The sequence below is a fragment of the Primulina eburnea genome, chromosome 7, assembly GCF_022965805.1.
Source record: "Primulina eburnea isolate SZY01 chromosome 7, ASM2296580v1, whole genome shotgun sequence".
In the NCBI taxonomy this organism is placed as follows: domain Eukaryota; kingdom Viridiplantae; phylum Streptophyta; class Magnoliopsida; order Lamiales; family Gesneriaceae; genus Primulina; species Primulina eburnea.
The window spans coordinates 8,031,630-8,048,351 of NC_133107.1; positions in this window are offsets into that span (position 1 = coordinate 8,031,630).

Consider the following 16,722-nt stretch of genomic DNA (forward strand, 5'->3'; position numbering starts at 1 on the left):
TGAAACTGGAATTATTAGGCAGAGAGGTTTTCAGTATTCGCAACGACCCCAACAGCCACAGTTCCGACAGCAGTTCAGACAGGGTAATAGTGGCGGTAACAGTGGAAATATTAGAGAGCCGTTCAAGGCTAGAGGGAAGCAATTTAAGAGACATGGCAGTAATTTTTCAAGTTCTAGTGGATCGAGACAGTCTGGTTCAGTTCAGAGTACTGGTTATTCAAGTCCGACTTGTGGTCAATGTGGTGGTAGACATTATACCGATCAGTGTAGAGGAATCTCAGGAGCTTGTCACTTGTGTAACCAGGTGGGACACTATGCTCGAGTGTGTCCTAACCGTGGCAGTGAAATATCTCAGAGTGGGGGATCATCGAGACAGACACCTCATCAGAATCGTCAGAACCCTACAGTTAATTCCTATCAGCAGTCAAACCGGTCAGATCAGAACAAACAGAGTGGTAGCCACAGGGTAGGACAGCCACCTAGACAACAGGCTCGAGTTTTTGCACTCACTGAGGATGAGGCACATAATGCTCCAGATAATGTCATTGCAGGTAATTGTTTTATCTCAGGTTATCCTGCTTATGTTTTGATGGATACTGGTGCATCACATACTTTCATAGCTGAACACTTTGTCACATTGCATTCGTTGCATTCTATACCATTATCATCTACCTTATCTATTTCTACTCCACTGGGCAAAGTGATGAGGTCAGCTGAAATGATAAATGGTTGTGAATTTCGTTATGAGGATAATGTTATTGAGCTTGATTGTATTTTATTGGAGATGTCTGATTTTGACTGCATAGTTGGCATTGACATGTTGACAAGATACAGGGCTACTGTAGATTGTTTTCAGAAGGTTGTTAAGTTTAAGCCTGATATGACAGATCACTGGACGTTCTATGGTAAGGGTTCTCGAGCTAAGATTCCTTTGATATCTGTTTTGTCCATGACTCGTTTGTTGCAGAAAGGAGCCGAATGTTTCTTGGTTTATGCGATTGATATTTCAAGGCCAGTACCTAAATTGGCAGATATTGCAATTGTTAGTGAATTTTCAGATGTATTTCCAGATGAAATTCCAGGATTTCCTCCAGTCCGAGAGGTTGAGTTCAACATTGAGTTGATGCCAGGTACACAGCCTATTTCTAGAGCTCCTTATAGGATGGCGCCAATTGAACTGAAGGAACTAAAGGAACAACTTGAGGATCTATTGGCTAAAGGATATATAAGACCAAGTGTTTCACCTTGGGGTGCTCCGGTTTTATTTGTGAAGAAGAAAGACGGGTCTACGAGGCTTTGTGTCGATTATAGACAGTTGAATAAAGCCACAGTAAAGAATAAGTATCCTTTGCCAAGGATTGATGATCTCTTTGACCAGTTGCAAGGTTCTTCAGTATATTCTAAGATTGATTTAAGATCCGGATATCATCAGTTAAGAGTTAGAGAGGCAGATGTGCCTAAGACTGCTTTTCGTACCAGGTATGGGCATTTTGAATTTTTAGTTATGCCTTTTGGGTTGACCAATGCACCTGCGGTATTTATGGATTTGATAAACCGTGTGTTTCAACGGTATATAGATCAATTTGTTGTGATCTTCATTGATGATATTCTTATTTATTCAAAATCTGAATCTGAGCATGCCGAGCACTTGAGAGCTGTTTTGCAAATTTTGAGAACTGAAAAGTTGTATGCTAAATTATCCAAATGCGAGTTTTGGTTGGATAGAGTGGTTTTCCTTGGACATGTGATTTCAAGTGCAGGTATATCAGTTGATCCGAGTAAAGTTGAGGCAGTCATCAATTGGTCTAGACCGACATCAGTTCCTAAGGTACGTAGTTTTATGGGTTTGGCAGGCTATTATCGCAGATTTATTGAAGGATTCTCACAGATTGCGAGGCCAATTACCCAGCTAACACAAAAGAATGCACCATTTATTTGGTCGCAAGCATGTGAGGCTAGTTTTGTTGAACTTAAGAAGAGATTGACTAGTGCTCCAGTTTTGACTATTCCATCAGGTGTAGGAGGATTTACAGTGCACACTGATGCTTCACATCAAGGACTGGGTTGTGTATTAATGCAGCATGGCCGTGTGGTTGCCTATGCTTCTAGACAGTTGAAGCCACATGAGTCTAGATACCCGGTGCATGACTTGGAATTAGCAGCAGTGGTTTTTGCCTTAAAGATTTGGCGTCACTATTTGTATGGGGAGAAATTTGAGATATTCACTGATCATAAGAGTTTGAAATATCTCTTTTCACAAGCTGAGCTGAACATGAGACAGAGGCGTTGGTTAGATTTGTTGAAAGACTATGATTGCGAAATAAAATATTATCCAGGAAAGTCTAATGCAGCAGCCGATGCTTTGAGCAGAAAAGTATGTAATATGTCTTTGATCACTAGCAGTGTATCTGATCTAGTAGAAGAGTGTTGTCTTTCTGGTTTGGATTTTGTGGAAAATACTCAACCTGTAAGAGTATTTATGATTCAGGCAGAACCCGAGTTGTTTGTTAAAATTAAAGAGGCCCAAAGATTAGATCAAAGTATTCAGAAATCAGTTGAACTCGTCAGATCAGGACATCAATCAGAATTTCAGGTCAATAATGAGGGTATTTTGTTTGTGAATGATCGTATTGTAGTTCCTAATATTTCAGAGTTGAGGATGCAGATTTTGCGTGATGCTCATTGCAGTAAATTCAGTGTACACCCTGGAAGTAAAAAGATGTACAATGATTTGAAGAAACAATTTTGGTGGAAAAGAATGAAATCTGACATAGCAGAATTTGTATCTCGTTGTTTGAATTGCCAACAAGTGAAAGCAGAAAGAAAGCGACCAGGAGGTCTTTTGCATAGCCTTAAAGTTCCAGAATGGAAGTGGGATCATATCACCATGGACTTTGTCACAAAATTGCCGAGGTCGTCGAGGGGTTGCGATGCAATTTGGGTTATCGTTGATAGATTAACCAAGTCTTCATAGGATATCCATACCCGAAGGTAAGCGGTGAATCCCCGACTACAATGCATCGACTCCTATGTGTTTCGACAGAACACCCAACCTTGCCACCTGATGACCCCATGAGAGTCGGTAAACAAGTCAAAGTGTAATTCTAGCACATAGAGTCTCAATGTTGTCCCGGGTCATAAGGACTAATTCTGTACAACCATAAACCAGGACTTTTCCACTCGATAAGTGAGAACCACTTGGAAAGTCCTTTTATGGAGGGTTGTTCAGTGCACTCTACAAGGAGCACCTATCTGCATGTTCGGACATCACAATGTCCCCTACCAATGAAACATGGTACTCACATCGCAGATACTAGTCTCTAACTCGAGCGGCCTATATCCTTCTTAGTGGCGGCTGAATCGACTAGGAACCGTTTAGAATATACAGTATTACAAATATGAGTTTCATGATACTCATCATATGAGCATCTCATATTCTTTCTACTATTTGTATATTCAAGGGCTTTATCTATGCAGTTAGCATGGGTATACAGATAAAGATTTGCCAAAATAATAATTTCAAATATTATTAAAATAAAGACTGCTTATACATAGAGTTTCATTGTGAACACTCGGCCAACACTTGGCTCGACGGGCACCTACTCTAACAATCTCCCACTTGCACTAGAGCCAACTACCCATATGCATAAAACCCATTGATTCGCGATGCTTGTCGAATAATGGTCCAGGTAAAGGCTTAGCTAGTGGATCAACAACATAATCTGCGGAGCCGACTTTGTCAATAGACACTACTCTTCATTCCACAATCTCTCCGAGGATGTGGTACTTTCTCAATACTCGTTTGGATTTCTGATGAGACCTTGGCTCCTTTGCTTGAGCTAAAGCTCCCGTGTTGTCACACAACACCGGGATAGGAGCAACTCCATTAGGAATGACGTCTAACTCTTAGACGAAATTCCTTATCCAAACAGCCTCCCTTGCTGCATCTGATGCAGCAATGTATTCGGCCTCTGTGCTGGAATCCGTAATATTGTCTTGCTTGGAACTCTTCCAAGAGACAGCAGCACCGTTGAGCATGAATACAAAACTAGAGGTTGACTTCGAGTTATCGATATCGCTTTGGAAGCTAGAGTCGGTATAGCCTTCCAATTTCAGTTCTCTACCCCATAGACCAAGAACAACTTATTGGTCCTTCTCAACTACTTGAGGATGTCTTTCACAGCTTTCAGGTGTGGAAGACCAGGGTTCGATTGATATCCTTTCACTACACATAGTTCAAACGCCACGTCAAGACGTGTAGATATCATCCCATACATGATGCTACCAATTGCCAAAGCATACGGAATGCGTTGTCATCGCCGCTATCTCTGCATCAGTCTTGAAAGACAGACTTGGATAGGGACACACCATGACACATTGGTAGATGTTCTCTCATGGACTCACCCATCGAGAACCGCTTTACGATGGAATCAATGTATGTGGACTGGGTGAGATCAAGCAATCTTTTCGATCTATCTCTATAGATCTGTATCACAATACAAAAGATGCTTCACCCAAGTCCTGCATCGAGAACTTACTCGCTAACCATATCTTATTTGATTGCAACATTCCTACATCATTCTCAATGAGTAGAATGTCATCAACATACAACACAAGGAATGTCACAACACTCCCACTGACCTTCTTATACACATAGGGTTCCTCAGGATTCTTAGTGAATCAAACTATTTGATTGTACTGTCGAATCTGAGGTTCCAACTCCTAGATGCCTGCTTTAGATCATAAATAGATCTCTGAAGTTTGCATACCATATGCTCACTTCCGATAGATGTAAACCCTTCAGGTTAAGACATGTAAATAACTTTCTTAAAATGCCCATTTAAGAAAGTTTGTCTTGACATCCATCTGCCATGTCTCATAGTCATACCATGCAGCTATGGCTAGCAAAATCCTTATGGACTTGAACATTGCAACTGGTGAAAAGGTTTCCTCAAAGTCAACTCCTTGTCTTTGAGTATATCCTTTTGCCACCAATCGCGTCTTGAAGGTCAATACCTTCCCATCCTCCCCAAGTCCCTGTGGGAACAGTTCCCACAGGTGGATCCACAAGATCCTACACTTGGTTCGAATGCATGAAATTCAACTCAGATTCCATTTCTTCAAGTCACTTGGATGAATTGGCATCAGATAACGCTTCCTTGAAGGTCCATGGATCACATCCATGGTTAGGCTCATCATGGCCTTCTTCAAGAAGCTGACCATACCTCATAGGTGGTCTCGAGACTTTCTCGTATCTGCTAGGAGCTTGTATTTCCTCTCTTGGCTCATCGGGTGTGGGTTCTATAATTGTGGGTTTCTCTCGAACCTCTTCGAGTTCTATCATCTGCCTTTTTCTATCCAATAGAAAATCCCTTTCCAAAAAAGTTGCATTCCTAGAAACAAACACCTTTGTTTCTTGGGGATGATAGAAATAATATCCAACTCAATTCCTTGGATATCCCACAAAGTAACATAAAATGGATCAACAATCCAATTTATCTCCCACTTACCTGCTTCATATAAGCAGGGTTCCCCATATTCTAAGATAAGAATATTTGGGAGGCTTACCCATCCATATCTCATATGGTATCTGGCTTTGAATGGACATTTAGTAGAATATCTTTTACTTTTAAGTTATAGAGATCGTTTTCAAGTTCTCAAGTACCAATTAAACATTCATTCTTGTAAATGTTGCAAACACCTTTGCTAAATAAACAAGAATATCCATCTTTATCACAATAGAAATGGAAATAATGTTTTTCATCAAAAAAGGTACAAACAAAACATCTCACAAAATTAACTTAAACTATTGTTCAATAATAAGTAAACATATTCAATAGCCTTGGCAGCAACTCTTGCTCCATTGCCCATCCTCTAGAAGGTCACACCTTCCTTAAGCATTCTACTTCTTCCCATCACCTGTAACCCATTACAGAGATGTGAATCACAATTTGGTATCCAATACCCAAGAAGTAGAGTTAACTGAAATGTTTACTTCAATGTAGAACATACCATTTCCAGAACTTTTCTGGGCAAGATATTCTTTGCAATTACGCCTCCAATGTCCAGGCTTCTTGCAGTGATGACAAACATCACTAGTCTTGTCAGCCCTAACTGGTGTGGCTGCCACAACGGGATTCGGAGATTGCCTCAACAAGGGCACGTTCTTCTTGGGACGTTGGAAAGAACGCTTCTTTCCATTCCCATGTGGATCAATCTTCGTACCAGATGAAGAACCCACATAAAGAACCAACTTCTCTTTCTTGATGGTGGATTCAAACGTAACAAGCATATTCACCAACTCCTCAAGGGTCGGCTCTAACTTGTTCATGTTGAAGTTCACCACAAAAGGATCAAATAAGCTAGGCAGCGATAAGAGCAACACGTCGGTGGTCAACTCCGAAGGCAAGATCAGATCCATGCCAACGAGCTTGTCCACGAGCCCGATCACCTTTAGGCCATGCTCATGGACCGAGGCCCCATCTTGCATGCGTAAAGTGATCAGCTCCTTGACGGTAGCATGCCTAAGAGGACGTGTTTGCTCTCCAAAGAGCTCCTTGAGGTGCAAATGAATGTCAGCAGCACTCTTTGCACCCTCAAAACGCCTCTGCAGCTCATCGTTCATAGAAGTAAGCATATAACACATGGCTATCAAGTCATGGTCACACCATTCCTTGTAAGCCTGCAATTCCTCAGGATTGCAGTCAGTCGGAGCCTCAACAGGGGGCGACTCAGTCAGTGTATATGCTACCCTTTCCGAATTCAAGACGATTTTTAGGTTTCTTAGCCAAGTGAGGTAATTAGGTCCGGTTAACATGTGTTTGTCGAGTATCAGATTGCGAATCGAAGACATTGTCAAAACTTGTACTGAAAAGTAAAACAGATTAATATTGATGACTATTTAAAATATTTGGTAAGATATAAAGTATGGACTTTAACTTTATAAATATTTACTCCCACTGTTTTGACATCTTTCACTACCCTCTAGTGAAAACGGGAAACTCCTTTCCTCAGTAGGTACGTAAGGTCCAATTAGCGAATTATGATCCCGATTATACAGCCAATCACAATTCCTAAAAGGTAGTTTCCCAATTGCATCACAATGCAACCCTTAACGTAAACTTTTGTCTCACGTTTGATTAGGACCCATTATAGACGTCGTTCATCTTTACGTGTCAAGCCTTACCCATCGATGTTGAACCTTAATGGACGGTCGCCATGAGTTCCCTCAATTATCTGAGCCGAAGTCATGGGAGTTCCACGTAGTTCACATCACCATGTCAATGAATGTCACAGCTTTCCGGCACTAAGGGCCCCCCCAATAATATGAGCCGAGCCCCGAGTACGGGTAGCGTTCATCATGCACCCATTGTCGATGGAAGACAAGGAAATTATAACCAAATTTATAATTCCCCTTTTCGGACTTGATATTAATTTTGAATCTTATTCAAAATGAGGGTTTTTAGTTTTGAAAGGTCTCATCATTAATTTTATTTTAAAAGCTCGCCATGTTTGATCGTATGTTTGCCGGATTCATGTAACTTTGTTATTATCATAATAATAACGCACATACTCATTATTTATAACATATCATGCATATATTATAAATAGAAAACAATACAAGGATGATCAATCGCCCCAATACTAACGGACCGTGTGAGCTAAACACGGGCCTAGGTCCAATCCTAGGGAAATGCACGGGATGCAAATGCAACTATTACATAAGCTTCCAATATTTACATGTCTTCGATCTTCATAATCATCATGGCCACCATCTTCCAATCTTGATCATCCACTATACTAATATTTACAAATAAATCTCCATGGCAAATAGGGATACATCTCATGGGGGGTGGGAACGAGCCATAAACCAAGCCCACTTTAAATTTGATAATTATTACAATCATTCAACATCAAATATCCTAGCATACACCTAGCAAATTGGGCTTGGGCTTTTGATCATCCTTCATGCATAATATCACATATCATACACCATCAATTAATTATCACAATAATTAATTGATCCAATATTATATATCTTGATCCAATTACTAACCGCCACGATTATAAACTAAATTAACAAAGTATACAAACACATTTGTCTACTTTCAAATTAATTTATTTATAACCGAATTTCTTGTAAATCACCATTTACTATAAATAATTAAAGTCCAACTTAAATTATTTATTTCATGAGAAAAATTTGCAACTTTTGTAATTTTAAACTTAAGGGCCCAAAAACTTATTTTTCACCAAAAAAATTTTGGCCCATTTAAAATCACAAACATGTTAGCCATCCCATGGCCCAACAACTCAAGGCCCATGACACTTTGATATTCCAAAACACTTTTGGAAACCCTAGCCGTCATCGCCGGAGCCGGAGCTCCGTCGCCGGATTCCGGCCAACATGCCAAAATTTTTTTTTTATTTTGATAGGGCATTTCGGGCAGCCCCTCGGGCTGCCCTTGCTGCCCGTTTCGGGCAGCCCCTCGGGCAACCCAAGGTGCCCGAAATGGGCAGCATGTTGCTGCCGAAATTTTGCTCCAAGATGGCCTCGATTTTTGATGCAAAAAATATCTCAAGCGGTTAGAAATCAATCTCAACATAATATCTTGTATTTGCTACACAAAAACGTAACCATAGCTCGGATACCACTTGAAAGGGGATCGGTTACGGTGACCGGAAGCGCAACGGAAGTTCAAAAATCAAATTTTTAGGGAAAATTTTCGGCCACCCCATTTCTTTGTGCAACAAATACAAAAACACACATAATGTCATACATAGGGTGTTTTAGAAATATACCTATCAATCTTTAAAAGATTGATTGTGGCTCCAACTTTGTTGTTGAACAACAAAGCTCTTGTATGGCAAGAAAGATCTACAAGCTCCACCTTTCTTTTGGACTCCTTTCTTCCAATCAAGCCCACCACCAACTAGGTAGATCCACCTTACACTTGCACTAGAAAATGTATGGCATTTTTCTTTGAGAAGTGAGTGTTTTTCTCCAACAATTGAAGAACAAGAAAATGAGAGAAAAATGGAGAGAATATGTGTGAAGTTTCGGCCATGAGGATGCAAGAATGAGGGAGGGGAGACTTGTCTTGGTAGTGGAAAAAGTTGTCCCAAAAAGTTGCATGCCATGCCTTGAAAACTCAAAAAGTAGTCTCCCAACCTTTCACCTCCCATGCATGCATATTATAAGGTTTTTATCAAAATAAAAACCATGGACTAAATTTAATTATCTCAAACATATTTGAGACTAATTAAACATTACTTGAATTTACCCAAGTCCCACTAGTTAAATAATTAATTTAAATTGAGCTCTACAAGACTCAATATAATTTAATTAATTCAACACTTGAATTAATTTAATTATTTTGGACTCTACTAGGTCCACTAGTGTTTAATTAATTCAACACTTGAATTAATTTAATTTAGTCCATAATAATGTTTATGAAAATCACAATTTTCAAATACATTATTCACTTGGCCAAATTTTAATTTAGGAACACTTCCATAAATCAAAATTTACATTTCTCTCATAGAAGTCACACTTCTATTTTTCTTTACACTTATAAACTCATTTATAAGCCGTTCAACACATTGAACTATTTTCTCCTTTATAGAAGTCATACTTCTAATTTTCCTTACTCTTATAAACTCCTTTATAAGCCGTTCAACACATTGAACTATTTTTACTTCTCAACGGGATCTAGAAAGCTAGTACTTGTGTGGCCCTCAATGGTTCATTGATACAACTAGCCGTGGGTTCACATCTCCATGTGATTCGGACTAAACATGTCCTTATTCGAGCATACCCCAATTGCTCCATTCTTACTTATCAACACCTTGATAATAAGAACGTCAGAACTCAAGTCTGATAGTACCCAACCAATCACGTTAAACGCCTAGCAGCATCGCTTACGTGATTCCCTAGGTATCACATGATAGTGCCTGCAAGAACCATTCAATTATGGTTAGCGTACAGTACGGTCCCTTCAACACATATATCCCGACCGATTCGACAACCATTGGTATATCGAGAGTTGTCAATGAATCGATACTATGTGTCATGTCGTAGTTGCATCGATGGTGTAATCTATGAAACCCTTTCATAATTACCACCATACTCTGGCCAGAGATTTCAACCTACATACACATGATAACACATAGGATATCCATACCCGAAGGTAAGCGGTGAATCCCCGACTACAATGCATCGACTCCTATGTGTTTCGACAGAACACCCAACCTTGCCACCTGATGACCCCATGAGAGTCGGTAAACAAGTCAAAGTGTAATTCTAGCACATAGAGTCTCAATGTTGTCCCGGGTCATAAGGACTAATTCTGTACAACCATAAACCAGGACTTTTCCACTCGATAAGTGAGAACCACTTGGAAAGTCCTTTTATGGAGGGTTGTTCAGTGCACTCTACAAGGAGCACCTATCTGCATGTTCGGACATCACAATGTCCCCTACCAATGAAACATGGTACTCACATCGCAGATACTAGTCTCTAACTCGAGCGGCCTATATCCTTCTTAGTGGCGGCTGAATCGACTAGGAACCGTTTAGAATATACAGTATTACAAATATGAGTTTCATGATACTCATCATATGAGCATCTCATATTCTTTCTACTATTTGTATATTCAAGGGCTTTATCTATGCAGTTAGCATGGGTATACAGATAAAGATTTGCCAAAATAATAATTTCAAATATTATTAAAATAAAGACTGCTTATACATAGAGTTTCATTGTGAACACTCGGCCAACACTTGGATCGACGGGCACCTACTCTAACATCTTGGGTGCGAGAATACGATGTCCCAACAGGGAGAGGGCCTGGTAGAGTGCTAGTGGGCTAGGACTCGCGCAGCCGGGCTGGGGAAGACTCCTCGCTGGTGAGGACTCTTCTCGGGAGAGATTTCAGGTTGGCCGAGAGATCTAGGGGCCATGGCTCGGTTTGGGGCTAGGCTAGGTGGTTCATAGAGGTCTTAGGATGATGGGTATGGGTCGGGTCATGGGCTGGAGTGCCAGGGATCGGTGTGGCTCGAACCAAAAGCTGAAACCGTAAGGAGAAGCCATGCGCGCAGGTTTTTGGTGCAGAGTTCAGGGGTTCGCTGCTGGGGTTAAGTGCTTGGGCTGGTCTGGGATCGGGTCTGGGACTGGTCTAGGGTCGGTATAGGTCATGGGTGCTTGGGGGTTGCTGGGCTAGGAGAGTCCTAGCTTGATTAGGACACCAACAATTCAAGGGGAGGGGAGTAGCGTATGACTTGGTTGAGCGAAGGTTTTGGGGTCACTTTCCAGGGAGTTTTGAGCGGTCCAAGGCCGGGTTTTTGGGCTGGGCTTGCACAGTAGGGTCCCTAGTGGGTTTTCTAGGTTATGGCTCAAGGTGGCTCGGGCGTGGCTCGGGTATTTTGGGAGTTGGCTCGGTATGTTCTAATAAGTGTCAATATCGAAAATTAAACAACTAAATTTGAATCTAAGGGTTCACGGGGGTGGCTCATGACTTGGAAGGGTATAATAAATATAAAAAGGCTATGTTTAAAATTTGGGATCAAAATAATGAGTTTTGGATTTATTCGGGATTTAATCGCCGCACGAAACGCTAATTAACGAGTTAATTGAAACGCCTAGTTTTAAGATTTATAAAATTATGAAAAATTACGTTTAAGCTTAAATAATTATTATAAGTCTAATTTTTTAATTTGGGAATTTTATATTAAGGTTTGGTTTAATTCGGGATTAAAATGCATTAATACGTCACATTTAAAGATTAATTTAAAAGTCGTTGATTTAAGCTAATTAAAATTATGAGAAAATTCATGTAGGCTTAAATAATTATTTGGGATATGTTAGAGTCAAAGAAATTAAGAAAAAGTCAAAAACGTAAAATTTTACGTCTAGGGGTAAAACGATCTTTTTACACCTAGAAATTAGTAAACGTCATGGCCGTCTCTTGAATGCTGTTTTATATGATAATATGATTATTCTAAATATTTATGAATTTTATGACATTGATTTTGAATGTTTACGATTTATTATGTCAAAATAGTATTTTAAAAAAAGTTACGATTTAATATGTTACAATGCATATTTTAAATGTTTATGATTTAAATTCATATTTTAAATGTTTATGATGTTGAGATGTTTATTTAAAAGATTTATGGATTTTATATGTTAAAAGGTTTTTTTTAAAATGTTTTATGGATTTTTTTGAGGAAACGATAACGTTAAAAGAAATGTTGCATGCTTGTTTTTAAAAAGGAAAATGATATTAAATGATTGATTTTTGTAAAGTGATGTGAATGAAAAACGTTGAAGGAAGTGAAGTGATTGTGTGTAATTCGTTAATGGTGGCGACGTCGTGAGGGTGATGGTCCCAGTGGGAGCCCGACGACCGTGTTTCCATTATTGCGAATATGAGATTATGAGGTTTGAGGAAGAATGTGAATATCGTGAGGGGAGAAGGCCCCAGAGAGAGCCCATTTATGGGAGAAAGCCCCAGAGGGAGCTCCGACGATCGTATTTCTATTCGATAATGATAGGCCAAGGCTCAGTTGACCGGTGAGAGTGTCGCTGATGTCCCCGCCGCCCAGTACTGCGGTTTCATGTAGATGGATCCATCGATTTTCATGTCATGTCATGTTGAGGAAAGTCACAATTAACGATCTGAATTCAATAAAGGAAAAGGAAACATGTTTATGATCATGAAAAAAGTTTTCTGTTATGTCATGTTGAGGAAAAAGGAAAAGTTAAGGTTTATGTCTGTCGTGAAAATGTTTTTATGGATCATGAAAATGTTTACGAAAATATTTATGTTTATGCATCTTCATGAAAATGATATTTTAAGTACAAGTATTTTTCACTGTTGCATGTGGTTTTATACGTATTATTTGGTATCAAGAATATGACGTGTTGAGTTTTTAGACTCACTAGGTGTGATTGATGCATGTGATTTTGATGTTAACGTTTATGGAGGTTGTAAAGGCCCGAAAATTCGTGCTTGAAAATTTGCGAAAAATAAAAAAAAATTCTTTTAAAATAAATAGAGTGCCTCAGTCATACCAATAACTGATAAAATGTTTACGTTCAAAATAGCAGCGGAAGAAATTAATACTTGCCAAAATAACAAGTTAAAGTATTCAACGACTGATAAAATATTTGAGCATTAAAAATAAAATGGCAAGTGTTGAAACTAAGGTCCTCGGGTGCCACTACTGCCGACCCAAGCTAGCTCACTGGTCCCCCACTCTCGGTCCCGACATCATGAGTACCTACAACAATCAAGTCTAGTAAGTCTAAAGACTCAACATGCATATATCGTAGATAACGAGTAAATAATATAGTAAAATTTGCATGGGAGTAAAATGATCACGTCATGAGGCATAACGAAAAATATCATTTCCATAGTAATTATACTACGTGCATAACTTAACTGAAAATATCATCGTGAAAATGTTTGCTCCTTGGAGCCCTGTAATGAAATAAGATGTAATAATTTTCTTGATGAGATTATGGTCTACGCATGTGGTCCCTGAACTGAACTGACCGGTAACTGGCGACCGGGCCTGTAACTGGCGACAGGACTTAGTAATGTACGTCTGATCAGACCACTGCCACAGTACTGGGTGAAACAACTGAACTGACCGGTAACTGGCGACCGGGCCTGTAACTGGCGATAGGACTTAGTAATGCTCTCATAACCGGTAACTGACGACCGGACCGATAACTGGCGACCGGATTTAATCATGATAGTAAAGTGACCACAGACAATATCGCATAAATCTCAAAATGAATATTTTTGCACGTAATATAATTAACCAACATAATTAAAAGAACAATTTCGATCTTCTTGCATTAAAATCATGTACTTGCGATATTTTAAAATATCTATATGGCTTGATTGAAGAGTGAAAGAAAATATAAACATGCCTTGGTTTGTTTTGACAGAAAACAAACGAAATAACGACGCGGCGCGGCGCGGCGGGGACGGAGTGCTCTTCACTTTCTCACTTAATTCCTTTAAATTAAGCATGCACCATAATTATTATAATAGCGTAAAAATCGTAAACGTGATGCATGAACATTTAAAAATATCATGATTTGTGCTCAGGGCGCTGCCAGGACCAACATCTCACCCCAGGTGCAAAATGACCATTTTGCCCTTGGAAACCCAAAAATTACCATTTTGCCCCTAGGCGTAAAATTCCATGTTTTTGACATTTTCTTAATTCCATTGACTCTAACATGTCCCAAATAATTATTTAAGCCTATAAGAATTTTCCTATATTTTTATTTGGCTTAAATCGATGACTTTTAAATTAATCCTTAAATACAACATAATAATGCGCTTTAATCCCGAATTAAATCAAACCTTAGCATAAAATTCCCAAATTAAAAACTTGAACTTCTAATAATTATTTGAGCTTAAATATAATTTTTTTTCATAATTTTATTAAGCTTAAATCTAAGCGTTTCAATTTAATTCTTTAATTAACGTTTCGTGCGGCGACTAAATCTCGGATAAATCCAAAACTCATTATTTTGATCCGAAGCTTACCAAACTCCTTAAAATATTCCAAAACATTTTTAAAAGCATTCTTAGACGTAAACTCGAGCCAAAATTCACGACTTAACCGATTCGTTTTAAAACTTGGACCGGGGTCCCGCTTTTAACCCGAATCGACTCGAAATTTAACCAAAATTTCCCCAACTTTTTGTCATATCTTAAAAACACTATAATGGTTCTAAAATCTTAATCTCAAGCCCTTAAGCCTACGGCTGATGGTCCAGAAAAGTGCTGAATTCCCGGCCCTTCCAAAAATAATCACCAACCCGAAGCTCACTCTTCCAAATTTGTATCCTAGCCTTCACCCAACGTACTCAGCCCTTAACCACTCACACCTAGACTACCCTAGGACTTTTCTGGACTTCATGAAGACACGAACCCACGCAAAACAACCCATGCAAGCTGCAGCCACCCTACAATTCTCTATTCTCCCAAAACGGCTAAACCGAAGCCAAGCCTATACCTAGCCCGACCACCACCATGAAGGACCACTCCAAGGCTGCGGTTGGGCCCTACTGGACCGTACCACGACCAGGTTTAGTCCCTCCTTGGCCGAGCCCCCACACAGCCTCACCTTGGATCACCGAACACCCCAACCCCAAGCTCTCAAGCCATCAGCTCTTCGCTCCCCCGAGAACAAACCTCGTTTCCAGCACTAATGACAGCACCAACCTCCTTCACACAGCCTCAAAATGAGCAAGAAACGGCAGCCCTTCTCAGCTTAAACAAGAGAGCGTGAGATGGAATCAAAGAGACAAGAGTGTTTTCATGAAAACAAAGGTCCAAACCGCACGCATGCAACAGATCGAGACATAAACATGCACATATATATACGTTCCAGCATATTATTGGCATATGTGATGAGAAAATGAAAGTAACAACGTGCCTGGTGTGTTTTTGGCGCACAATTGCTCGAAGGCAAAATTGAGACATGAAGAAGCGCTTGAGCTGGAAGCAAAAGACACAACCGAAACAACCTTGCTGTTGCACTCACGAAGAGGGTGATTGATTGGAGGAGGGTGGGCGGCTGTTTAGTGGTAATTAGGTTTAGGGTAGGTTTAACACAATATTTTATTAGTTAAACAAAAGATTATGGGCCTAAATTTGGTTTTAAAAGATATTAAAATGGGTTGGGGTCCATTTAGCTTAGAAGTAGGCCCATTACGTCCAAACGCACTCCCGAAAATTTTTTGAGTTGGAAAGATTTTGAAAATAAGAGCCGAACCATTAAAAAGTCCCTCGATTCGATAAAATTTACGTACCGATAAAAATAAAATCTGCGGGTAGAAATATACAAAAATTCCCATTTTTCAAAAATACACTTAAAAATGCTTTAGCTTAATTTATAAAAAAATAATTCAAGAAATAAAAAAATAATTTTCCTGAAAATTCTCCGGTCTCCGGTCCTCGTTTGAACGTGAAATACACCTAGAAACTCTAATGCGTGAACTTTTAAAATTTCATGAATTAAATTCTACCATGCATGAATTATGCATAAAATGCATAAAAATACTTAAACATAAATTGATGAAATAAACATACATTTAATGCTTTAAAACAATTAAATAAAATACCAAAGAAGTTTAATAACTTGCATCCATGCCAATTTTTTAAATTATATTTACTAACATGCTAAATTACCACTTCTTAAATAAGTCTTTATTAACTTATCTTAATACTCCATCTCCAGTCCGGTCTCACTTATTTTAACTGAAAAGATAACAATTAAACTACTGCGTAAGATAAATAAATTTTAAAAAAAGAATTTAAATACTCATACAATAAAAATCATTTTAATTTTAAATACTAGAATTATGCATGGCTTAAGTACGTGGTCTAATTTACGGGTTCTACAATCCTTCCCCCCTTAAAAGAAATTTCGTCCTCGAAATTCGCTTATCCTTGATAAACAAAAAGTTTAGACTCTTAATTCTAGAATCTTAATAATTCACGCTTCCGCTGCGCTACTCTGATAAATTAAATGCCGAGCTGTCCTTACGTCTCTTCGATTTTAATTAAATTTGCCTACTAAATTTCTCGTTTGGGGATCGCAACTTAAAAACAACTTATGGTGACTTAGTTCTATTTTTCTATGCTCTTGAATTTCTGACTTTCTCGCGATTCCTCATGCTAGAAATTGATA